The 23,965-nt window shown below is 40.4% G+C and overlaps 1 protein-coding gene across 1 annotated transcript in view; it reads left to right on the forward strand.

The window, feature by feature from the left end:
- The window catches only part of LOC121570196 (patched domain-containing protein 3-like), a 35,384-nt gene that overhangs the window by 11,085 nt on the left and 334 nt on the right, over window positions 1-23,965 (forward strand). The window lies entirely within an intron of this gene.

Genomic DNA, 23,965 nt, shown 5'->3' on the forward strand with positions numbered 1-23,965 from the left:
TTTTTAATAAAGAAATGAAGGAAATCCTCATTCTATGTTTATTCTTTTCCTGCATTAGATACATTTAGGTAGCAAGAATGACTAAAGTCTTCTCAGTGACAGCCAACATCCACACCATATGGCCTATACATTAGATGCAAATGCAGAATAATTTCATACATTTTAAATAAAAGTATTGACTATTAGGCCTTTTTTTAAGGTAGTTACTTCCACACTTTCTTTAAAATGTGTAGGGAGGACAACATTTTTTTGTTTTTTAACTAAACAAATTGTTAATCAAGTAAGTACAAGTCTCGCAAGTTAGTCAGCATACCACAGCAGATCAAGACAGTTCACTCCAAAATCAAAGTTTGTCAGATGTTTTCAGACATCTGCAAAAGTGGTGCTAAAATTAAGCCATGCCCAAGGCCATCTGTTGTACAGTGTATGCAATACATTTATACAATACAACATACAATACAACATGAATGAAATGTTAGTAGGGCCCTCTGACAGCGTGGTGCCAGGTAAAATACCTCTCCCTCAACATTAGCAAAACAAAGGAGCTGATTGTGGACTTGAGGAGGAACCAGGCTGGACACGCCCCCATCCTCATCAACGTGGCCGCCGTGGAGACGGTCAATAACTTCAAATTCCTCGGCGTACACATCTCAGAGAAGCTAAAATGGTCTCATCACACAGACACCGTAGTGAAGAAGGCACGACAGCGACTCTTCAACCTTAGGATGCTGAAGAAATGTAGCCTGTCCCCGAGGGCCCTCACAGTGTTTTACAGGAGCACCATCGAGAGCATACTGTCGGGCTGCATCACAGCCTGGTACGGCAACTCCACCACCACGGACCGCAAGGCTCTTCAGAGGGTGATACGTGCAGCCGAACGCACCATTGGGTGCACACTCCCTGCCCTCCAGGACACCTACAACACCAGGTATCGGAAGAAAGGCCAAGAAGATCATCAGGGACCCCAGCCACCCAAGCTATGCCCTGTTCTCCCCGCTTCAATCACTCAGACGCGGGCAGTACAGGAGCATCATGGCAAAAACTGAAAGACTGGCCAATAGTTTCTCCTCATGCTGCTGCTCCCCCTGTGGTCATTCCACCCCAACCCCTCAACAGTCTTTACTCTGCCTCCACCACAATGGACATGTATTTATTAATCACTGCCACAGTTGTTATTATGTACAGTATATAGTGCTATTTCTATAGTTTTTATTACCATTTTCATTATTTTATTTCACTAGTCCTGCATGTTGGAGCTCGAAGCCTAAGATTTTCACTGTACCCTGCAATCACACCTGCAACCCTGTACATGTGACTATTAAACTATCTGAATCTGAATCTGATTCTGACATACAATTTCCTGTTTTTAGTCTGTGCTCATCTTTTCCATTCATTTGGGTTTGAGGCATATTGATGAATCTACACACAACCAATATTTGTGGTCATCTGACAAAAACATCAGAAATTTTTTTGGGGGTTCAAAATTACAGAAAACAAATATTCCTTGTAACTTGTAGTTAGAGAAACTGAAGTTAGGGTTAAAAAATTTTGTGTGTGAAATAGGAGAGTAATGAAGCATAACTAATATGACAAAGTACCCTCTGCTCGCTCCGTATAATATGTTTTGTCTTTGACTAAATGCAATCAACATTATGTCACGAATGTGGCTTCACAGCAAAGTAACTTGCAATTTGGACAATGACAATCAGGCCACTACTTATAGAATATAAATCCTATATTGACTCATAGAAATACAACATTTACCCAAATCTGAAAATGATTCCAACGCCCCACGTTGCAGCATCATATCACTTTCCATGTGTTTCCTATAAATGCTTATCCTTATTGCCTTTGCATTGATTTCATGAGTTTGTGGGTCAATGTAGAGATTACTAGCATAAACCTACATGTCTAGATTTTATAATTTGTATTAATTACATCAAGACACTGGGAAATGGAGGGATACATAAAACACTTGGTTAAGGATGTTACACTTGTTGTACATCCTCTAAAGACATCAAACCAACAATGATTCACTAAGGACAAGGACCTCATGTACTTTTTGGTGTTCGTGATTATACAGTGCCTTCAGAAAGTATTCATACGCCTTGACTTATTCCATATTTTGATGTGTTACAGCCTGAATTCAAAATGAATTAAATATATTTTTTCTCACCCATCTACACAATACCCCATAATGGCAAAGTGAAAACATGTTTTTACCAATTTTAGCAAATGTATTGAATATTAAATACAGAAATATATTTTTGGCATATGTAATCACAACCCTAAGTTAATACATGTTAAAATCACAGTTTGCAGCGATTACAGCTATGACTCTTTCTGGGTAAATCTCTAAGAGCTTTTCACAGCTGGATTGTACAATATTTGCACAATCTGAAGGCCTGGTACAAGCAGAACACCTATACAATTACAGACACCAGTTTTCAGGTCAGGCAGTTTCTTTTTAAGCCCAAGTCCACGTTTTGTCCATTGTCCAGAATGCCACACTAAATACATTTGCCAAGAAGGTGCATTTTGATGTGGAGAATCTGTTTAAGGGTAAAATTGACTCTAACCAAACACGACATAACCTTTCTAAGACAGAGAGGGATGCAGTTGAATCATTGTCCAAAAATTTTTGGATTCATTGTGGTTAAAAAAGCAGACAAAGGTGGCGCTACAGTAGTGTGGAGTAAAGACAAATATATGACAGAAGCCTACCGTCAATTAGACAATGATGAATTCTACCAATCTCTTACCCTACAGAGGACCTAAAAACGGAATTGAAAGGGATCCTCACAGAAGCTAAGGATTTCAGAAAATTAGTTTGAATTTATTTTCAATGGCAATCCTCGTATGGCTTCTTTTTATCTTCTTCCAAAAGTCCACAAGAATCTTGAGAACCCCCCCCCAGGTAGACCAGTCATTAGTGGTAATGAAAGTCTGACAGAACCCATCTCCAAGTACATTGATTACTTTATTAAGCCTTTTCTGCCATCACTCCCAGACTATCTTCAAGGCACCACAGATGTGTTGAACAATATTAAGGAATTTAACAATATAGGTACAGCTTCCTTTTTAGTCACCATGGATGTGGAGTCTCTATACACCACCATTGAACACGAACAAGGATTGGCAGCTATGCACCATTTCTTGAGTACCCGGCCTGAGACTGAGATGCTTCCCACAGAATGCATTATCTCACTGACTGAATGGACTCTTAATAATAACGTGTTTGTCTTTCAGGACCGTATCCAGTGGTGTAAAGTACTTCAGTAAAAATACTTTAAAGTACTCCTTAAGTAGTTTTTGGTATCTGTACTTTACTTTACTATTTTTGACAACTTTTCCTTTTACTTCACTGAATTCCTAAAGAAAATAATGTACTTTTTACTCCATACATTTTCCCTGACACCCAGAAGTACTTGTTACATTTTGAATGCTTAGCAGGACAAGAAAATTGTCCAATTCACTAAACACAAATGCTTTGTTTGTAAATTATGTCTGAGTGTAGGAGTGTGCCCCTGGCTATCCGTAAATTAAATTTAAAAAACAAGAAAATCATGCCGTCTGGTTTGCTTAATAATAGGAATTTGAAATGATTTATACTGTACTTTTACTTTTAATACTTAAGTACATTTTACCAATTACATTTACTTTGATACTTAAGTATATTTAAAACCAAATACTTTTAGACTTTTACTCAAGTAGAATTTTACTGGGTGACTTTCACGTTTACTTGAGTCATTTTCTATTAACGTATCTTTACATTTACTCAAGTATAACAATTGGGTACTTTTTCCACCGCTGACCATATCTTTAAACAAGTCAAAGGATGTGCCATGGGAGCTTGCTACAGCCCTTCCTACACTGGCTTGTACTTAGGTAAATGGGAAAATGACTTCATTTCGGATCCTTCTAAAAACCAGTTATTTGACCGGATTATACAGTGAGGGAAAAAAGTATTTGATCCCCTGCTGATTTTGTACGTTTGCCCACTGACAAAGAAATGATCAGTCTATAATTTTAATGGTAGGTTTATTTGAACAGTGAGATACAGAATAACAACAAAAAAATCCAAAAAAACACATGTCAAAAATGTTATAAATTGATTAGCATTTTAATGAGGGAAATAAGTATTTGACCCCCTCTCAATCAGAAAGATTTCTGGCTCTCAGGTGTCTTTTATACAGGTACCGAGCTGAGATTAGGAGCACACTCTTAAAGGGAGTGCTCCTAATCTCAGTTTGTTACCTGTATAAAAGACACCTGTCCACAGAAGCAATCAATCAATCAGATTCCAAACTCTCCACCATGGCCAAGACCAAATAGCTCTCCAAGGATGTCATGGACAAGATTGTAGACCTACACAAGGCTGGAATGGGCTACAAGACCATCGCCAAGCAGCTTGGTGAGAAGGTGACAACAGTTGGTGCGATTATTCGCAAATGGAAGAAACACAAAATAACTGTCAATCTCCCTTGGCCTGGGGCTCCATGCAAGTTCTCACCTCGTGGAGTTGCAATGATCATGAGAACGGTGAGGAATCAGCCCAGAACTACACTGGAGGATCTTGTCAATGATCTCAAGGCAGCTGGGACCATAGTCACCAAGAAAACAATTGGTAACACACTACGCCGTGAAGGACTGAAATCCTGCAGCACCCGCAAGGTCCCCCTGCTCAAGACAGCACATATACATGCCCGTCTGATGTTTGCCAATGAACATCTGAATGATTCAGAGGAGAACTGGGTGAAAGTGTTGAAGTCAGATGAGACCAAAATCGAGCTCTTTGGCATCAACTCAACTCGCCGTGTTTGGAGGAGGAGGAATGCTGCCTATGACCCCAAGAACACCATCCCCACCGTCAAACATGGAGGTGGAAACATTATGCTTTGGGGGTGTTTTTCTGCTAAGGGGACAGGACAACTTCACCGCATCAAAGGGACGATGGACGGGGCCATGTACCATCAAATCTTGGGTGAGAACCTCCTTCCCTCAGCCAGGGCATTGAAAATGGGTCGTGGATGGGTATTCCAGCATGACAATGACCCAAAACACACGGCTTAGGCAACAAAGGAGTGGCTCAAGAAGAAGCACATTAAGGTCCTGGAGTGGCCTAGCCAGTCTCCAGACCTTAATCCCATAGAAAATCTGTGGAGGGAGCTGAAGGTTCGAGTTGCCAAACGTCAGCCTCGAAACCTTAATGACTTGGAGAAGATCTGTAAAGAGGAGTGGAACAAAATCCCTCCTGAGATGTGTGCAAACCTGGTGGCCAGCTACAAGGAACGTCTGACCTCTGTGATTGCCAACAAGGGTTTTGCCACCAAGTACTAATTCATGTTTTGCAGAGGGGTCAAATACTTATTTCCCTCATTAAAATGCAAATCAATTTATAAAATTTTTGACATGCGTTTTTCTGGATTTTTTTGTTGTTATTCTGTCTCTCACTGTTCGAATAAACCTACCATTAAACTTATAGACTGATAATTTATTTGTCAGTGGGCAAACATACAAAATCAGCAGGGGATCAAATACTTTTTTCCCTCACTGTATGGTGGAGACGCTATTTTGATGATGTTTGCCTGTTCTGGTCTGGCTCAGAAGATGAACTTATTTCCTTCCACCAATACCTTAACAGCATTAACCCTAACATCAAACTAACTATGGAGTACAGCAAGGATAACATTAATTTTTTGGACCTTGACATCAGTAAAAATGACAAATGTTGTTTGCACAGGAAGCTTACAGAAGGGAATATCATTCTGAGGGCAGACATCTTCCACCCCAAAAGGCTAAAAGAGAACACTCCATATGGCCAATTCCAAAGAGTATGCAGAATTTGCGATCAGGAAACAGACTACAGTGTCAAATCTGCTGAATTGGAGAATCGCTTCTTGAACCGGGGATACAGCGCTCAGGTCCTGAAAGATGCAGGTATAAGGGCTTGACGACTTGACAGAGAGAACTTGTTGCGAAGGGGAGCGCCTCGTGATGCACCAGAGAGAGTGTACTTTGTTACAAAATACTGCACTTAAGCAAGGAACATTAAAATAATCATTAACAAGAATTGGGGAATCATCCAAAGTGATAAGCTACTGCGCGAAGTCTTCCCAGAGCCACCAGTCATAAGCTTTAAGATGTAAGATGTCCTACCCTAAATGACAAATTAGTCCACAGCTATCTTCCTGGTGACTCTCAAAAAAACGTGTCTAGACCACAAACCCAGGGGCTATTTTAAATGCAACCAGTGCAACCATTGCAGAAATATTGCACAGAAAAGTATTTTGTTGACACAGAGTATCAAGTCAAGCATTTCATTAACTGCAAAACCCCACTCATGTCATCTACAGATTGGAATGTCCACAGTACAAGGTGTTCTACATTGGATGGACAAAGAGAAGCCTTTAAGACAGCTTAGCGGAACACAAGTACACCATTCGGGCAGGCAATGAAGACTACTCCATGGCAAGGCACTACAAGTCTTTACACCATGGCGACCCTGCCGCCCTACAAGTATGCTATTATTTTATGTATCATTAAGGCAAATGTAGGGAGAGGTCAAAGGTAAAATATAATAAACATGTTTGATATTTTATAATCCAGATACATGCTTAAATAAGGAATATAGCCATGTAGTATATGCTGGGTTTCAAATGAATGGATGTGCTCTTTCACAAAAGCTCTCAACAGTATGTGTTACATTAGTTCTTTTTTAAGAAGGGGCCTAGGCCACGCAGCCAATAGAATGATAGAATGAGAGGCTTCATATAGAAAAAAGCATTCATGACCTTTTGGAGTGGATATTGTGTGACAGCTGGACGTTGAAAAAGAAGGGTGGTGCAGAACTAAAATAAGTTAGGAATTTGCCATAAGGGGGGTAACTGAATATGCCATGTAAGTATGTTTGTGCATTTGTGTGTGTATAAAAGGGATCTCTAAGCCAGAGAGAGACAGCCGTTCCATGGAACTGCTCGGCTTTCGTTATTAGATAATAAAAGTCTAATTTTTGGATTCACAGGCTCCTGTTTCTTGAGAGATATTTTAGAGTTGACTACTTTGGAGTCAAATATTTCTACGACATATTTGGCGAGCTTGCCAGGAGTTGATAACAGGGGCCAGAGACGGTGTACATCTGCAGTTATGAAACGGCTTGGACGGACCATACAAACAAAAGCGGACGCATTTAATAGGTAAGCCAAGTTCTTACTTATATAGTATAAAGTTGTATGGTTCGATCCGGGGCCCGGCCTCAGCAGCAAAATACCAAGTAGGTCTCTCCAAATTTAAGAACCAGAAAATTAGAGACTGGGAGCTTTTGGATTTAAGAATACATGTTGATGTCACTCTGTTGTTCGTCTGAACCGTTTGTTCAAATCATATGATTCATTTGTTCGTCCCGTCTGTTCGATTCAGTCGACTCATTTGATTCATCTTGCTGATCACTCTGTCTGGGTAATTTCGGCACGGGCGGCTGTCCAGCTGGTTGAGCGATCAGACAATAACATGTTAAAAAGACCTACAGATACCGCTCTAGAAGTGTAGTGGAAGTGAATCGTCTTGAGGACTGCTTCGGTAGGCGAAATCCTGTGCAATAACGCTATTTCTCTGTGTCGTGGAAGTGTATCAGAGAAAGAGGGCCGAATTTACAGGTCGCTTAGGAAAGCGTAGGATAGGTAGAAGTCCAGGTGTGTGGGGGAAGTGTATCACCTAGGGGGCTAAATAAATAGAAATCCTGTGGATACCGCTTTGGAGAGCTAAAATTAGCACTCCAGAGGGCTGAACGGGCAGGTGGCTAACTAAATTTGGGACCTACGGTTACCGCTCTAATGAGGAATTCATTGTTAGAGGTCTGCTCGGGTAGGTGGGGCATCATCCTGTGTTGTGGTGATGCCAAAGTTAGGCAGGGTCGATCAGGTAAAAAAGTTAGGTCATCCTGAGTAGGTGAACGGGTTAAATAGCCACAAGGGCTTCAAAATATAGAGAAAGTGTTAAATAGAGTAGGTCTGCTCATCTTGTGTGGGTGAATGGTTTGCTTAGGCGGCTGTGAGTCATTCAACTGTCTGATTCATTTGGGCACAAGTGGCTACTCATCTGTGTGAGTGAGAATAATAAGAAATCCTGCAAGTAAATAGCCTTTCTGTAAGGAAAGGAAATATATTTGAGGTCGTTTGAAGCTTCTGTCTGATGGAGAAAGGGCGTGCCCAATCTCACATTAGGAAAGAGAAGAATAAATGGTGCGTGGATATTCATTGACAAACTAAGTGTAGAAATTCACGTTACCAGGAGGGGTAGAATAAATCCTGTTGGAGGAACAGTTCACGTGTACCGGTGTGATCATATGACGTCTATGCATTGTATTTTGATCAATCTTTTAGGGTATGTTTCTGACATTATATTTGGAAACTTTAGAGGTGATGTAGTATTATGATAAATTGACTACAGTAAAATAATAACTGGGATAGGGTTAACATTCCAAATGTGGGCCCTTTGATAGAATAAAATATTCCTGTAGGTTATACAATAGTAATTAAGCGCGTTTGAGAACAACATTGTATAAATATGGAATGAGAGTGGTATAAATGGTGTAAATGAGTCGCACTCTGAAGTTTGAATGATGAGATATAGAGGTGTGTATGATAATTATATATACGTTGGAATAATAAGCTTTTCTTGTAAATGATATCTTGAAGTTTCGTACAACAATGCCTGTCATAGAATTTTGTAAGATCAGTGAATAGTGACCAGCCTATATGATTCTGGGAAGATTCTGTGACTGAGAGGAAGGATTTGGGTAATTTGTTGTTCGTTCCGCTGAGACTAGATTGTGATTAATTGATTTGTGGCAATAAAGAATCATTAGAAACATTAATGGTTTGGTAGATGTGAATATATTAGAATAGAATGAATTTTATGGGAGTGTAATTTAGTACGAGGGATTGGATAAAATTATAGATTGGGGATCATACTTAGGCAGCCTGTTGGCGTGCATTAGTTGTGGGATCTTGTTCCGTGTGGAGGCTTGTTTAGTGTTTCAGCCTTAGGACTTCACGTTTCGTTGGTTTGTTGTTTTGTCGTGTGTTTATCATTTAAATAAACATGTACGCATTTCACGCTGCGCCTTGGTCTGACCCGTCCTTAAACGACAGTGGTAGAATTAAGCGTTATAATAAGCTATCTATTATTTCAGAAGCAGAGGTGATATAGTCAAGGAATTTTAGTATATTAGGGGAAAATATAATTCATTTGGTTAGGTTATTAGATCTGTTTCTGTCACGATCGTTGACGAACGAGAAGGACCAAGGCGCAGCGTGATATGCATTCATGTTTATTTATATTGAATAAACACCACGACAAAACAACAAATGAAACGAAACGTGAAGTCCAAGGTAGACAAACAACATACCTCACACGGAACAAGATCCCACAACCCACTAGTGCCAATAGGCTGCCTAAGTTTGGTCCCCAATCAGAGACAACGAGTGACAGCTGCCTCTGATTGGGAACCACACCGGCCAACATAGAAATAGACATACTAGATTCTACAACATAGAACTAACACAACAAGGAATACACACACCCTGAATCAACATATAAGCGTCCCCTGAGTCAGGGCGTGACAGTTTCCAAATCAATGAATATGGGTTTGACTCGTTGACTGCTAAGTTGTTTACGTTGAGCGTGTAAGATCTGTGTCCTACAAAGCTATTTTCTGATAAAGTGTCGTATGTGCCAGATACTAAAACTACTGACCATTATCATTGGAATAAAGGAGGATTAACTTGTCATTTCAATAAATCATAGATTCTGCATCACTGATTAGAGTTTAGGTTTTTTAAGTATAGTTCAACTATGGTTGTGGGTTGTCTAGATTGACGGAACAGTCAGGATAAGACTGGACGATTTAGCAGCCTGCGTCTTTTCAGACTGAAGGACTCACTTATTCAACGGGAAGGAGTGACTATAGTCTAATCAGAAAGGACAGTTACATACATTTGAATAGCGGACTGGCAATTGCGATAGAGTTATGGCCATAATTTGAATTGTTTAGGTAGACTGGAATAAAAGTAAGGTATTTTAATAATATGAATATAAATATACTATTAGTTATTGTTGGGTTGTGAATAGACTTTACTAATGCCATGATCTTGTTCTCGGGTGGAGGAGAGTCGTGCTTGGTTGACTGTGTCGAGCTGAAAGAGATATTTGAAGCAAGTTTGAATAGTTGGATGGAAAACATTTATGTGACAAATTCTAATTGTTATTACTTTATTCTATAGTTTGCATGACACCAGTGATGTATGCGAATAGTTGGTGAATTCTAGAACGATAATTTATTTTCGTTACGTGAACCAGGGGATGCAAGGAGCTTTGGCTATTATGCTGAGGGAATAGCACCAATTTATAGTGGGTTCTAGATTTGTTGAATAAACAAACTTATATTTTAAACTTGTGGTGTCCAAGACAACGATGCTGATCTATGCTGTGATGATAAGAAGTCCGCTTACACTGTACTTTGATTATAAAGGTTTATTTGTATCAAAGATCACAGTATCAATTTACAGACATCTGCAGAATATCTGGAGAGCAACGGCCCAATCTGTTGATCTAATATGTTGTCTCCCCCCCGTCCTTTGTTCAGAACATGGTATTTATATCCTATGTAACATAATATGGCGTGATTTTAATAAACCAATCCCCTGCCTCTACATAGCAGACTTTCCTCTATTCCAAGAAACCTATGTAGTAATGCTTTCCAGATGTTTCCGCAAGCAGAGCCAAGTTCCTCTAACACACCATTTGCAAACGTCAGCAAAATCATAAACTGTTTAGATACTACAAACTAAAGTAATGCAATAGGCTACAATTATAACATTATCAGTAAAAGGCACTATACGCTCATCTGTGGTCTTCTGTAGCTCAGCTGGTAGAGCATGGCGCTTGTAACGCCAGGGTAGTGGGTTAGATCCCCGGGACCACCCATATACAAAAATGTATGCACGCATGACTTTAAGTTGCTTTGGATAAAAGCGTCTGCTAAATGGCATATTATTATTATTATTAATATTTGGAAAAAGCAAATTTAAGACACAGAAGGACAATAAAAAGCCCAGAAAAATAATGGATACTAGGGGTGCCCAGAGAATCCTAAAGGGGAGGGTCAGCTAGTGGCAGTAACTATGCAGGCTGATGAAGAACCTATGCTAAAGGTTCAGGTGAAGAATAGAGGCACCCCAATGATGATAGATACTGGAGCAACTTACTCATGTGTAAATCCAAATTATGCCTCTCACCAACCCCATGTTAGGCAAAGATGCACAGCCAGTAGAATTTTCATGACAAATGTAGGTAATACATATGACAGTTCCAGTAGAATAAAAAGCAGGAAAAAGCTACGTGTACATATATTAGTGTCAGAACAAATTCCAGTTAATTTAGTAGGAAGAGATACACTGTGTAGAATGGGGGTCCAGATTAATTGCAGATCAGAGGGACTAATAATAGTTAAGGAAGGGGTATGTCCACAGAAGGTAATGGGGAAACCATCATCACATTAGTAAACTATTTTGGTAGAAGGGCCGAGGCTTTTGTGGAGCGACGGGTAACGGTGCTTCGAGGGTGACTGTTGTCGGTGTGTGCAGAGGGTCCCTGGTTCGAGCCCAGGAAGGGGCGAGGAGAGGGACGGAAGCAACACTGTTACATTGATGCTGTTGACCCTGGTTGCTGCGGAAAAGGAGGTCAAAAGGGGGGTGAGTGTAACCGGTGTGAAATGGTTAAGCTAGTTAGCGGTGCGTGCTAGCAGCATTTCAATCGGTGACGTCACTCGCTCTGAGACCTTGAAGTAGTTGTTTCCCTTGCTCTGCTAGGGCCACAGGCATGTGGGAAAGTAAAACAAACGAGGCAAGGGATAGCATATTTGAGTTTTCGATGTCACAAAGCATGTTGGAGTGATTGAGTGGTAGCAGTGCGGCTAAGGAAAAGCCTAGGGGTTTAAATCTTATGGGATTTTATTTCGTTTTATGTGCGATGAATTGTGGAATTCACCGGAGAAGGGAGCAGTCACAAGTGATGTTCTTGAGAGTTGTCGGAAAGGAGGGATCAGGAGATGTGGCAAGAGAGTGAGAATTTCGAATTTAGATTGTGTGGACTGATTAAGAGGTATCAAAATGGAAACCAACTCAATTTGTACTTTTTCTTCCAGAAAAAAGGGGGGAGTGATTCTCTTTTCTTATAAATATTTTCTGGGACTATAAATAAGGCCTGGCCATTTTTTGTTTGTTTATTGTTTTACTATATGGTGTTCGAATAACCACAAACAAACTACGTAGTATGAAATGTTAGCTGTATAGGATTTTTATTTCTATTTTGGGTTTTTTGACGGGATGGAAGTGAAATATCTTAAAGGGGCATACACATGTAATGTGGGTTTTTATTTACTGAGGGATAAGTAAATATGTGTGATTTATTTTGAAAAGAGCTGTACTAAGGACTTACTGTACACTCGGGATACAACATTTATCCAATTATCTTGATGGTTGTTAAGAGTAGTATACTATTGGATGAAACAATTAATTGAATGATTTCAATGACCTCTGAAATCTGTCCTGGCTTTATAGTGTGAGCTGATCACCCGCACTGTAAATTCTAGAGGCATGCTGAATTAGGGGGTTAGATATAATAAGGATAATTGTAAAGAAGTATATAATTTGGAAAAAATCCTATATATAAATTAGTCCAAACAGGACAAGGATGAAGTGAGAGAGTTAGTCCTGAAGGAGAGGTATTCCTTGAATAGTGATATGGGATACAGTTAAGTAAAGATATGCTCAAGGGTTGTCATTTTAAGTTTAGTTATTATTTTTGGTTTGATAGGCAATATTGTTGTTGTTTTGTTTTTTGAACACATGAATCACGATGTGATGCATGTGTCCAAGGGGGGAAGTTGGGCTTAATGTTTTATAATGGTTTTGTGGGGAAATATGCAAGGTGTATTAAGGATATGAGCAGTAGTAATAATGTGTTATGGGTTAGGTTAAATCTTTTTAGTTTTTGTGATAGGAGGCAGGGTGTAGAGGAGGTCTGTCTACAACAAGCTGGAAGCAGGTGTGCTTCATAATCTCAAGGCTTCTCTTGACGGATGAGAGGACATAAGTAGCATACTGTGTCTCACCAAACTAACTGTGTTCTTAAGATTTTCTTTTCATGGGTGAAGATAACTCTGCCCAACTGAGTAGGAGAGTCTGAGCATTCTCTGCGCCTTGGAGACTATGTGATGGCAAAAGACTACAGAAGAAAGAGCTGGAAAGACCCTATGTGGAGGGGCCTGTACCAGGTGTTGTTGGCTACCTTAATGATGGTAAAAGTGGTGGAGACAGATACTTAGATCCATGTTTCTCACTATAGGAGTGTTCCAACCTCAGCCATTGGGTAGCATTGTTGTCTTTTGTGTGTCTGTGCTTGTATGTCTTTGCAGCAGTAACTCTGAGCTTCCCTATGGGTAGGCTGGTAGAAGGACACTCTTCGCAGACCGATGTCGATAGATTGAGAGGGACTCTGGCTGATCCGGAGACCCTAGTGACGGAAGAAGGTTAACAGCTAAAGTGACCATACATCATTGTCCAGGTTACACCAACGACGGTACGGATAGAGGGGAGCGCGATCGGGTATCATCTAAACCATTGTACCAGAGTGAGGGAACTGATGATTAAGAGACTTTCAAGAACTTCCAGACCGCCGAGAGATTCCAGACCACCGAGAGATTCCAGACCTTCAAGACGCACCAGATATCCTTATCATGATTTCTCTGCACTTGACTAGTTCCCTGAGAATAAGGGGAATGCAGTACTGATAATAATAAAGAGCAGAAGAACAAGACATAGAAGGGATATAGACAGGATTATAATGTATATTCTTGCACAGGCAGGAACCATAACTAAAATGCAGGAAGGGATCACTATTAAAATACAAGGGTTAAAATATTATTGGTGTGTGAGAAACCAGCACAAAGAGTATGGGGAAGTCACATGGGGTAGTGTGTCCTTAAGATAATGAAAGAAAGAGACAGGTGAATCATAGACATAAGGAGAACAGTCCAAGACTTAGATAAACAATTTGATATAGTATTTGGTGTTAGATTTCCAAGGGGAAGTGTTATTGGAGTAGTTATTCCTTGGGAAAGTGCACTAAACCCTGTACATGTTAGAGCTATACCAAATACAGACGAAAGGGAATTGAAGGAGCCATGAAACAATGATTGATATAGATGAGTACAATTTATTATATTACAATTAAATAAAGAAAATAGTCTAATATGCACCACATCTCCGTTTAAAGAATTAACAGTAGTCCAAAATCTTCAAAGTTACTAGGACTGTGTTATGATTCAACTACAACTTTTGTCATATAAGGAACTCGGAAAGACCATATTGGCCAGCAGAATATTTGTAATATTTAGGAAATCCTAAATATAAACAATTTTATGATCAACCAAGATGAGGAGAGAAGTGTAAGCAATTGTTAGAATAGGAACAAGGAAAGGGAAACACCAGAGTAATGTCAAATAGAGTATGAGCAAAAATATAGGAAGGTTACAATAAAACAATTGGGTTATATAATTTGGGAGAATTCAAGGGAGAATGTGAAACTAGGGGGTGTTTAAACAGATAGCCTTTGGAAAACAGGGACCCCTCAAAGGAAAATCTATCAGGCATTAGATAGAAATGGGTATTAAGAATGAGTGATGAAACATAATGATTTGTCATGTAGACAATGTTAATAGGGATGTTTTGGATTGGAAATTAACTCAACTAAACTGTTATGATCTGTCCTTTCCTGAGGTTACTACGGATGGTGTCGTAATGCATAGCAGAAATAATTCGGTCCAGAACGGTGTAAACCTCAACAAAAACCAAAAACCCTCTACCCGGCTGAAGAGGAACAACAAAGGCGTTGAAAACGTTCCTGTCTGACACCACCTCTGCCAAGAGACCTGAATCCAGCATCAAATCAAAGCAATCAATTGCCTTCTCTTTTGTGCCTTTTCTCTCAAGAATGTGACAGGAGTCCATGTGGAGTGAGCAGGAGGAGAGCGGTCTATGCAAATGCAACGTTCTTCGTAGTTTGGGTATACTGGTTTGCAAATGGACAAAACAGAATGATGGTGGAGGTGGGGCGGCTCAGGTGTGACATTGGATTTGGGGCATTGCCATGGGCAATCCAAGATGAACTACGAAGCTATCTGAAGAACATAATGAAGACGCCAGAAGATTGAGTGCCGGTAGAGGAAGGGAGTGTTAGTTGAGGTAGTATGTTGATTAAGGAGGTATTATACACTGCTAAATTTATAGTAATTTAGACTAGGAATGCATTAAGATACTGATCTGTTGTAATTCTCGTTATGAGGAAGTTAATGCTAGAATTATGATAATATAAATATACATTCCGCCAGTGTCAATATGTGCCAAGGTGAGAGTTTTAACTTTGAATGATGGAACCAAGGTGACTAATTAAGAATTGTCATTCTAAAGTTGTTTTGGGTAATTAATTTGATTATGATTATGAATTATAAGTGGACTGATTGATCTGAATAGGTTATTAATATTAATGCCTAGTGATGTTGACATTGCAATTAATGGATTAGAGATTGATATTGATTATTTTGATTGTTATAATACTTGTGATATGGGTGAAAAAGGTTATGTAAGCTAAAGATGTTGACACCATTCTTAGCATGTCCTAGATATTATTGTTAAGATAAAGTTGCATATTTTGATGTGTTAGGATACAAATACATATATGGGAAATGCTACAACTAAACAGAAGTGGGGAGCAATGTTTACAAAGATGGCAATCATGATAGGCATAGCACTTGTAGTAATGGGAATGGTATTTTGCTGTATACTACCTCTGTTAAAATCATTTGTTGATCCAAACCACAGTAAAACAAATGACTGTACAGATCATTGTTACTAGTTCAGCCAAAGATATACACCCAGTTCAGGGAGCTCCAGGACAGTATGTAAATGAATATGGGAAATTTTGTAAAAGTTAAAGGAGGACCAATGGACTGTCCATTTGGGAATTCTGAATGTTTGTATGGAGTTGTTCCTGGGGGTGGATGGGCTTGCCATGGTTACAAAGCCCAATAGAAAAATTTGGAGGCTAATTTAGAGGAAAACCTTCTAGACTTGTAATCAATACCTGACTGGGCTCTGGGTTCTCATCAGGATGGGTCAAATAATGAGGAAGATATATTGGTTTGAATATATGCACGTAAAATGTAACCACATATGGCAAGGTTAAGAAAAAGTAAATGTATATGCTTACATTCATTTAAAAATGTATCTTTGTATTTTTGGGACGTTGTTGGGGGGGGGGGGATTATATGGTATTATTTTATGTATCATTAAGGCAAATGTAGGGAGAGGTCAAAGGTAAAATATAATAAACATGTTTGATATTTTATAATCCAGATACATGCTTGGTCCAGCGTCGTTCAAGGTAGGGGAGGGTTTGGCCTGCAGGGATGTGGGTTCGTTTCCCAAGGGGGGCCAGTATGAACAAAATAAAAAATAAAAATACAAACTTTTATGCATTCACTAACTGTAAGTCGCTCTGGATAAGAGCGTCTGCTAAATGACTAAAATGTAAAATGTAATAGACCTAACCACATTTCTTTTGAGGGCGCATGTTCATTTTTCAAGCATTTTGTTACACATTTCCTTGCTGCTGCTAAAAGATAATTAATCAATTTAAGTGGAGAGGATTGGTTGAATAATAATACCTGTATAACATGGAGAATTTCAGACCAAAAATACGGAATTTTCGGACATTGCCGAAATATATGTGATAAAGTATCTATTTGTCCACACTGCCTCCAACACGTAGCGGATATTCCTTTTTTCATTTTATTAAGTTTATCAGGTGTAGTACTTTGAATTGAAACTCGGTTACATGTAGTGGCTTTACAGTGGGGGAAAAAAGTATTTAGTCAGCCACCAATTGTGCAAGTTCTCCCACTTAAAAAGATGAGAGAGGCCTGTAATTTTCATCATAGGTACACGTCAACTATGACAGACAAATTGAGAATTTTTTTCTCCAGAAAATCACATTGTAGGATTTTTTATGAATTTATTTGCAAATTATGGTGGAAAATAAGTATTTGGTCACCTACAAACAAGCAAGATTTCTGGCTCTCACAGACCTGTAACTTCTTCTTTAAGAGGCTCCTCTGTCCTCCACTCGTTACCTGTATTAATGGCACCTGTTTGAACTTGTTATCAGTATAAAAGACACTTGTCCACAACCTCAAACAGTCACACTCCAAACTCCACTATGGCCAAGACCAAAGAGCTGTCAAAGGACACCAGAAACAAAATTGTAGTCCTGCACCAGGCTGGGAAGACTGAATCTGCAATAGGTAAGCAGCTTGGTTTGAAGAAATCAACTGTGGGAGCAATTATTAGGAAATGGAAGACATACAAGACCACTGATAATCTCCCTCGATCTGGGGCTCCACGCAAGATCTCACCCCGTGGGGTCAAAATGGTCACAAGAATGGTGAGCAAAAATCCCAGAACCACACGGGGGGACCTAGTGAATGACCTGCAGAGAGCTGGGACCAAAGTAACAAAGCCTACCATCAGTAACACACTACGCCGCCAGGGACTCAAATCCTGCAGTGCCAGACGTGTCCTCCTGCTTAAGCCAGTACATTCCAGGCCCGTCTGAAGTTTGCTATAGTGCATTTGGATGATCCAGAAGAGGATTGGGAGAATGTCATATGGTCAGATGAAACCAAAATAGAACGTTTTGGTAAAAACTCAACTCGTCGTGTTTGGAGGACAAAGAATGCTGAGTTGCATCCAAAGAACACCATACCTACTGTGAAGCATGGGGGTGGAAACATCATGCTTTGGGGCTGTTTTTCTGCAAAGGGACCAGGACGACTGATCCATGTAAAGGAAAGAATGAATGGGGCCATGTATCGTGAGATTTTGAGTGAAAACCTCCTTCCATCAGCAAGGGCATTGAAGATGAAACATGGCTGGGTCTTTCAGCATGACAATGATCCCAAACACACCGCCCGGGCAATGAAGGAGTGGCTCGTAAGAAGCATTTCAAGGTCCTGGAGTGGCCTAGCCAGTCTCCAGATCTCAACCCCATAGAAAATCTTTGGAGGGAGTTGAAAGTCTGTGTTGCCCAGCGACAGCCCCAAAACATCACTGCTCTAGAGGAGATCTGCATGGAGGAATGGGCCAAAATACCAGCAACAGTGTGTGAAAACCTTGTGAAGACTTACAGAAAACGTTTGACCTGTGTCATTGCCAACAAAGGGTATATAACAAGTATTGCGAAACTTTTGATATTGACCAAATACTTATTTTCCACCATAATTTTCAAATAAATTCATAAAAAATCCTACAATGTGACTTTCTGGATTTTTTTTCTCTCATTTTGTCTGTCATAGTTGACGTGTACCTATGATGAAAATTACAGGCCTCTCTCATATTTTTAAGTGGGAGAACTTGCACAATTGGTGGCTGACTAAATACTTTTTTCCCCCACTGTATATAGTGTTTTCCATTTATTCCCCCAATTCTCCTCTGATATCTGCACCTGTAATTCAACCTGCCATGATTTCCTAAGATTATCTAAAGATAATATTTGCATGTTAAGGACATTGTGATAAACATTTTAAACGGTTCCAATGTTTTCCCCTTGATAAAGTAATTCAATCATCTCGTCAATAGGAGTAATCCGCTCAGTCATTTTTTAAAACAATCCTTTAACAATGAATTGCCTTACTTGAAGGTACATATAAACATTTGTTTGGGATATAATGAATTCCTCCTGGATTTCTTGAAATGTTAAAAAAATTAAGCCTTTGAATAGTTGAGAGACTCTACAAAGCCCTCTCTCTCCCCATTCCCTGAATCCTTGGGACACAGTAGCAGGAGGAAAGGCTGGGTTGTGGAATATAGGCGAGTGTCTAGAAATGTCATTACTCAGTTTATATTGGCGTTGAACCTCCCTCCATGTTTTCAATGTAAGAGTAATAATATGGTTTTGTTTAATCCTGTCAATAGAAATAGGGTCTAAATTTCAAGCTATGACAAATCCTTCGGTTGTTGAATCCATGATGCTATGTGATTAAGTTGTGCCGTCCAGTGATATGATTTAAGGTTAGGGAGGCCAAGCCCACCCAATTACTTGAACAGCTGTAGTTTTTTATAACTAATACGAGCGATCTTATTTTGTCTTAAAAATGTACCTATTGCTGCATTTAGGCGAGTAAAGGTTTTAGCAGGAATTTTAACAGGAAGCAGTCTTGGTAAGACTTGTTGTATTAGCTTTTCGTCATGTTCCTAATTTTTCTTTTCAATGTGGGTCATCCATTTATCATTTTTCTCTAGATTAGCCTTCATGCCATCTATAGAGGTTTGCATTTTGCAGAGTGAGGTGGCTGTTTCTCGTCGAAATAACTTCAGTTCTGCCATGAGAGAGGAACCTCCGCCATTTCTGTCTCTGTTTCGGCTGTGATGGCGGCCTCTACCACCTCGTGGAGTTTGGCTCGGTGAGCGACTTAAACACGGTGAACATAGCGGAGTATCTTCTCTTTGATGCCATCTTTCACTTGAATACTTATCCTTACTCATTGTCAGTCCGATTTAGAAGGTCAAATATGTACTTTTAACTCGTGAAGTTCAATTTAGGCCAAAATTATCACAGAGCTTGATCAGCACACAGCCTTTCCCCAGAATTCCATTCAGGATCCTCCTTACTTTAGTCCTTTATTGCAAACAGGACGCATGTTTTGGAATATTTGTATTCTGTACAGGCTTCCTTCTTTTCACTCTGTCATTTAGGTTAGTATTGTGGAGTAACTACAATGTTGTTGATCCATCCTCAGTTTGCTCCTATCACAGCCATTAAGCTCTGTAACTGTTTTAAAGTCACCATTGGCCTCATGGTTAAATCACTGAGTGGTTTCCTTCCTCTCCAGCAACTGAGTTAAGAATGACGCCTGTATCTTTGTAGTGACTGGGTTTATTGATATAACATCCAAAGTGTAATTAATAACTTTACCAATTAATTCCTGGATATATTCTGTCATTATAGACGGAATATTGGACTAGCTGGGCAGTCCATCAACTGGGGGCCTTTGAACCTTGGTCTCTTGTTGAACAAGGATCATTTCCAAAGGTTTCTTGAGGCAAAGGGATTGATGGTCATGGATGTTACAGAGGTTCGCGAAAGTCTGGAACAATGCCTCCAGCTAAACAAACCCCAACAGGCTATATGCAAGTTTAACTTCAAAAACATGAAGTACAATGTCAAGTCTCAAAATGCCTCATTGACCATGCGTATTACTGCATTACTCGAAGAGGCAATGCAAAAAGCCAAATTGAAAGAGTCCCGGTCTGGACTTAATGCTGCTTCCTCCTGCCCAAGTGGTTATGTCAGATCTGTACTGTTGACAAGAATGAGTTGAATGACGATTCTCCTCTCTCTGCCTTAGGCATTGGCTCAATGTTAGCCATGACTTTGCAGAACCTCATCTTTCAGGAGAGTGGTGTGAATGTGCCACTGGTTAAATTACTGGACCCAAACAGCACAGTGTCGACATTGATATGAAACCTGATGGAGGGCACTGAGGGTGAAGCCCAGAATGATGACCAGAAAGAGGACATGATAGATGACATGTTCACAAGACTATAGAGATTTCAAAAGCTGAATATTGAAAATAAAGATGTACATATCAGATTTTCCCATTATATTTGCATGTTTGATCAGATAAGATTTTGAAACATTACACATATCATGAAAACTGCAGATTATGCAATCAATTTTGGAACAATACTAGCACGAGACTGCAATTACCTTTGGCATGACCTAATCTTCACATAACATTGTAACAAAGGTAAATATGTTGTTAATTATCACTAAATGTAATAATATTTGTTGAAGATGTTATGCAATAATTTGGTAGTATTACAAAATATTTGTTTATTTCAGTTTTAGAACGTGTTTTTTGTCAGTTTTTAATGTTTATCTGTTTGGATCTTGTTCTATTCTTATATTAATCTTAACCACACATGTGCTAATGTGTACTGTATTTCATTTTATTATTGTAAAATGTCAAATAAAATTGTATTTCCAATGAACCAGTCACTTGAACTTTAATTCAGTTTTTTTAATTATATGAATCCCCTGGAAATTCAATTTTTTGTGTGCTCAATTTCCCCCTTTTGGATCAAACACGATTCAAAATAGTATATCTGGGAAGGGGCACAATCATGTAATGATAATGTTATAGGCCTGACCTTTGTCATACAAGTGCATTCTGAAAGTATTCAGACCCCTTGACTATTTCCACATTTTGTTGCGTTACAGCCTTATTCTAAAATAGATTCAATTGTTTTTTTCCCCTTCATCAATCTACACACAATATCCCATGATGACAAAGCAAAAACTGTTTTTTAGAAATTGTTGCAAAAAAATTAAATAATAATAAACTGAAATATAACATTTACATAAGTATTCAGACTAAGTATTTTGTTGAAGCACCTTTGGCAGTGATTACAGACTCGATTCTTCTTGGGTATGACGCTACAAGCTTGGCACACCTGTATTTGGGGAGTTTCTCCCATTCTTCTCTGCAGATCCTCTCAAGCTCTGTCAGGTTGGATGGGGAGTGTCGCTGCACAGATATTTACAGGTCTCTCCAGAGATGTTGGATCAGATTCAAGTCCGGGCTCTGGCTGGGCCACTCAAGGACATTCAGAGACTTGTCCTGAAGCCACTCCTGTGTTGTCTTGGCTGTGTGCTGCTTAGGGTCGTTGTCCTGTTGGAAGGTGAACCTTCGACCCAGTCTGAGATCCTGAGCGCTCTGGAGCAGTTTTTCGTCAAGGATCTCTCTGTACTTTGCTCTGTTCATCTTTCCCTCGATCCTGCCTAGTCTCCCAGTCCCTGCCGCTGAAAAACATCCCCACAGCATGATGCTACCACCACCATGCTTCACCGTAGGGATGGTGCCAGGTTTCCTCCAGACATGACGCTTGGCATTCAGGCCAAAGAGTTCAATCTTGGTTTCATCAGACCAGAGAATCTTGTTTCTCATGGTCTGAGAATCCTTTAGGTGCCTTTTGGTGCCAAACTCCAAGCGGGCTTTACTGAGGAGTGGTCCACAACGACCAGGATGGTGGTGTTATCTTGAGAGAGGAGAAGATCAGTAAGGAAGTCAATACACAAGTGGGACCATGGCCGTTGTGGAACTGGTAAGGGCTGTAACTTACCCACTGGGAGGTGCCTAGGTGCCTTACTCTGGGTGCACACCGAGCAGGAGGAGACATACACCCTCACGTCCTTAGCCAAGGTAGGCCACCAGTACTTTCCGGTCAGGCAGCGCACTGTATGACCGATACCTGGGTGACCAGAGGAGGGGGACGTGTGTGCCCAATAGATCAGACGGTCACGGACAAGAGAAGGCACATACTGCAGCCCACCTGGACACTGAGGTGGAGATGGCTCTGTGCGTAACGCCCGCTCTATGTCCGCGTCCATCGCCCATACTACTGGCGCCACAATGCAGGAGGCCGGGAGTATGGGGGTGTTGTCAATGGGCCTCTCCTCTATGTCGTACAGCCATGACAGTGCGTCTGCCTTCACGTTCTTCGTACCCGGGATGTAAGATAGTGTAAAATCAAACCGGGTGAAGAATAGGGCCCACCTGGCCTGGCGAGGGTTCAGCCCTTTCATTGCTGCCCGGATGTACTCCAGGTTACGGTGGTCCGTCCAGACGAGGAAAGGGTGTTTCGCCCCCTCGAGCCAGTGCCTCCACACGGTCAGGGGTCGGACAACAGCCAACAGCTCCCGGTCACCAACGTCGTAGTTCTGCTCCGCCGAGCTGAGCTTCTTGGAGAAGAAGGCACAGGGGCGGAGCTTGGGTGGCGTGCCTGAGCATTGAGATAGGACAGCGCCTATCCCTACCTCGGACGCATCCACCTCCACTACGAACGGTAGTGATGGATCGGGATGGGCCAGTACCGGGGCTGAGGTGATCATAACCCTCAGGTTACTGAAGGCCCTGTCAGCCTCAGCAGACCAGCGGAGCCGGGACGGCCCACCCTTCAACAGAGATGTGATGGGAGCTGCAACCTTGCCAAAGCCCCGGATAAACCTAGTAGTTGGCAAAGCCAATAAAGCGCTGCATCTCCTTAACCGTGGTTGGAGTCGGCCAATTACGCACAGCTGAAATGCGATCTCCCTCCATCTCCACACCTGAGGTGGTAATGCGGTATCCAAGGAAGGAGACGGACTGTTGGAAAAACAGACACTTTTCTGCCTTGGCATAAAGGTCATGTTCCAACAGTCGGGCCAGCACTTTGCGAACCAGGGACACATGCTCGGCTCGCATAGTACGCAGCAATGCGTCAAACACTTCAGTGCGGAAAACAGTTGTTTGTTAAAGGGGACATCTGGGATTGGTAGGCTACATCAATTGTTTGACTTTTAAATAAAAAAATTGCTATTGATTCTTAAATAATACTTATAAATGCCTCATGAGCTTAGTTCAATTGTCTTACCCCATCAGAACCCAAAATATATGCTTGTTTTACTCAATTATTTGTAAATAATGCAAGCAAACACTGTAGCTTCATAACATGGTTAAAACAATCATTTAATCATGATCTCATAGATGGTCAGTCTCCTTCTATGAATTTGAGGGTGGCCAGCCCCATCCCACAGCTGTTTACCAAAAAGTGGCGGTGTTGCAACAAATAACTTTATTCCTGAATTGTTGTTATTTAAAACCCAGATTGCCCCTTTAAACAAACGAAATGTGTTAATTGTGTTATTTAGTGTGCCTATAATGTGTATGAGAGGCCTATATATTAAACTACATCCATGTAGCCATATAGTTTAAGAGACAAATATGTGTTATACTTTCATGCATCTT

Source organism: Coregonus clupeaformis, chromosome 7, assembly GCF_020615455.1.
Source record: "Coregonus clupeaformis isolate EN_2021a chromosome 7, ASM2061545v1, whole genome shotgun sequence".
Lineage (NCBI taxonomy): Eukaryota > Metazoa > Chordata > Actinopteri > Salmoniformes > Salmonidae > Coregonus > Coregonus clupeaformis.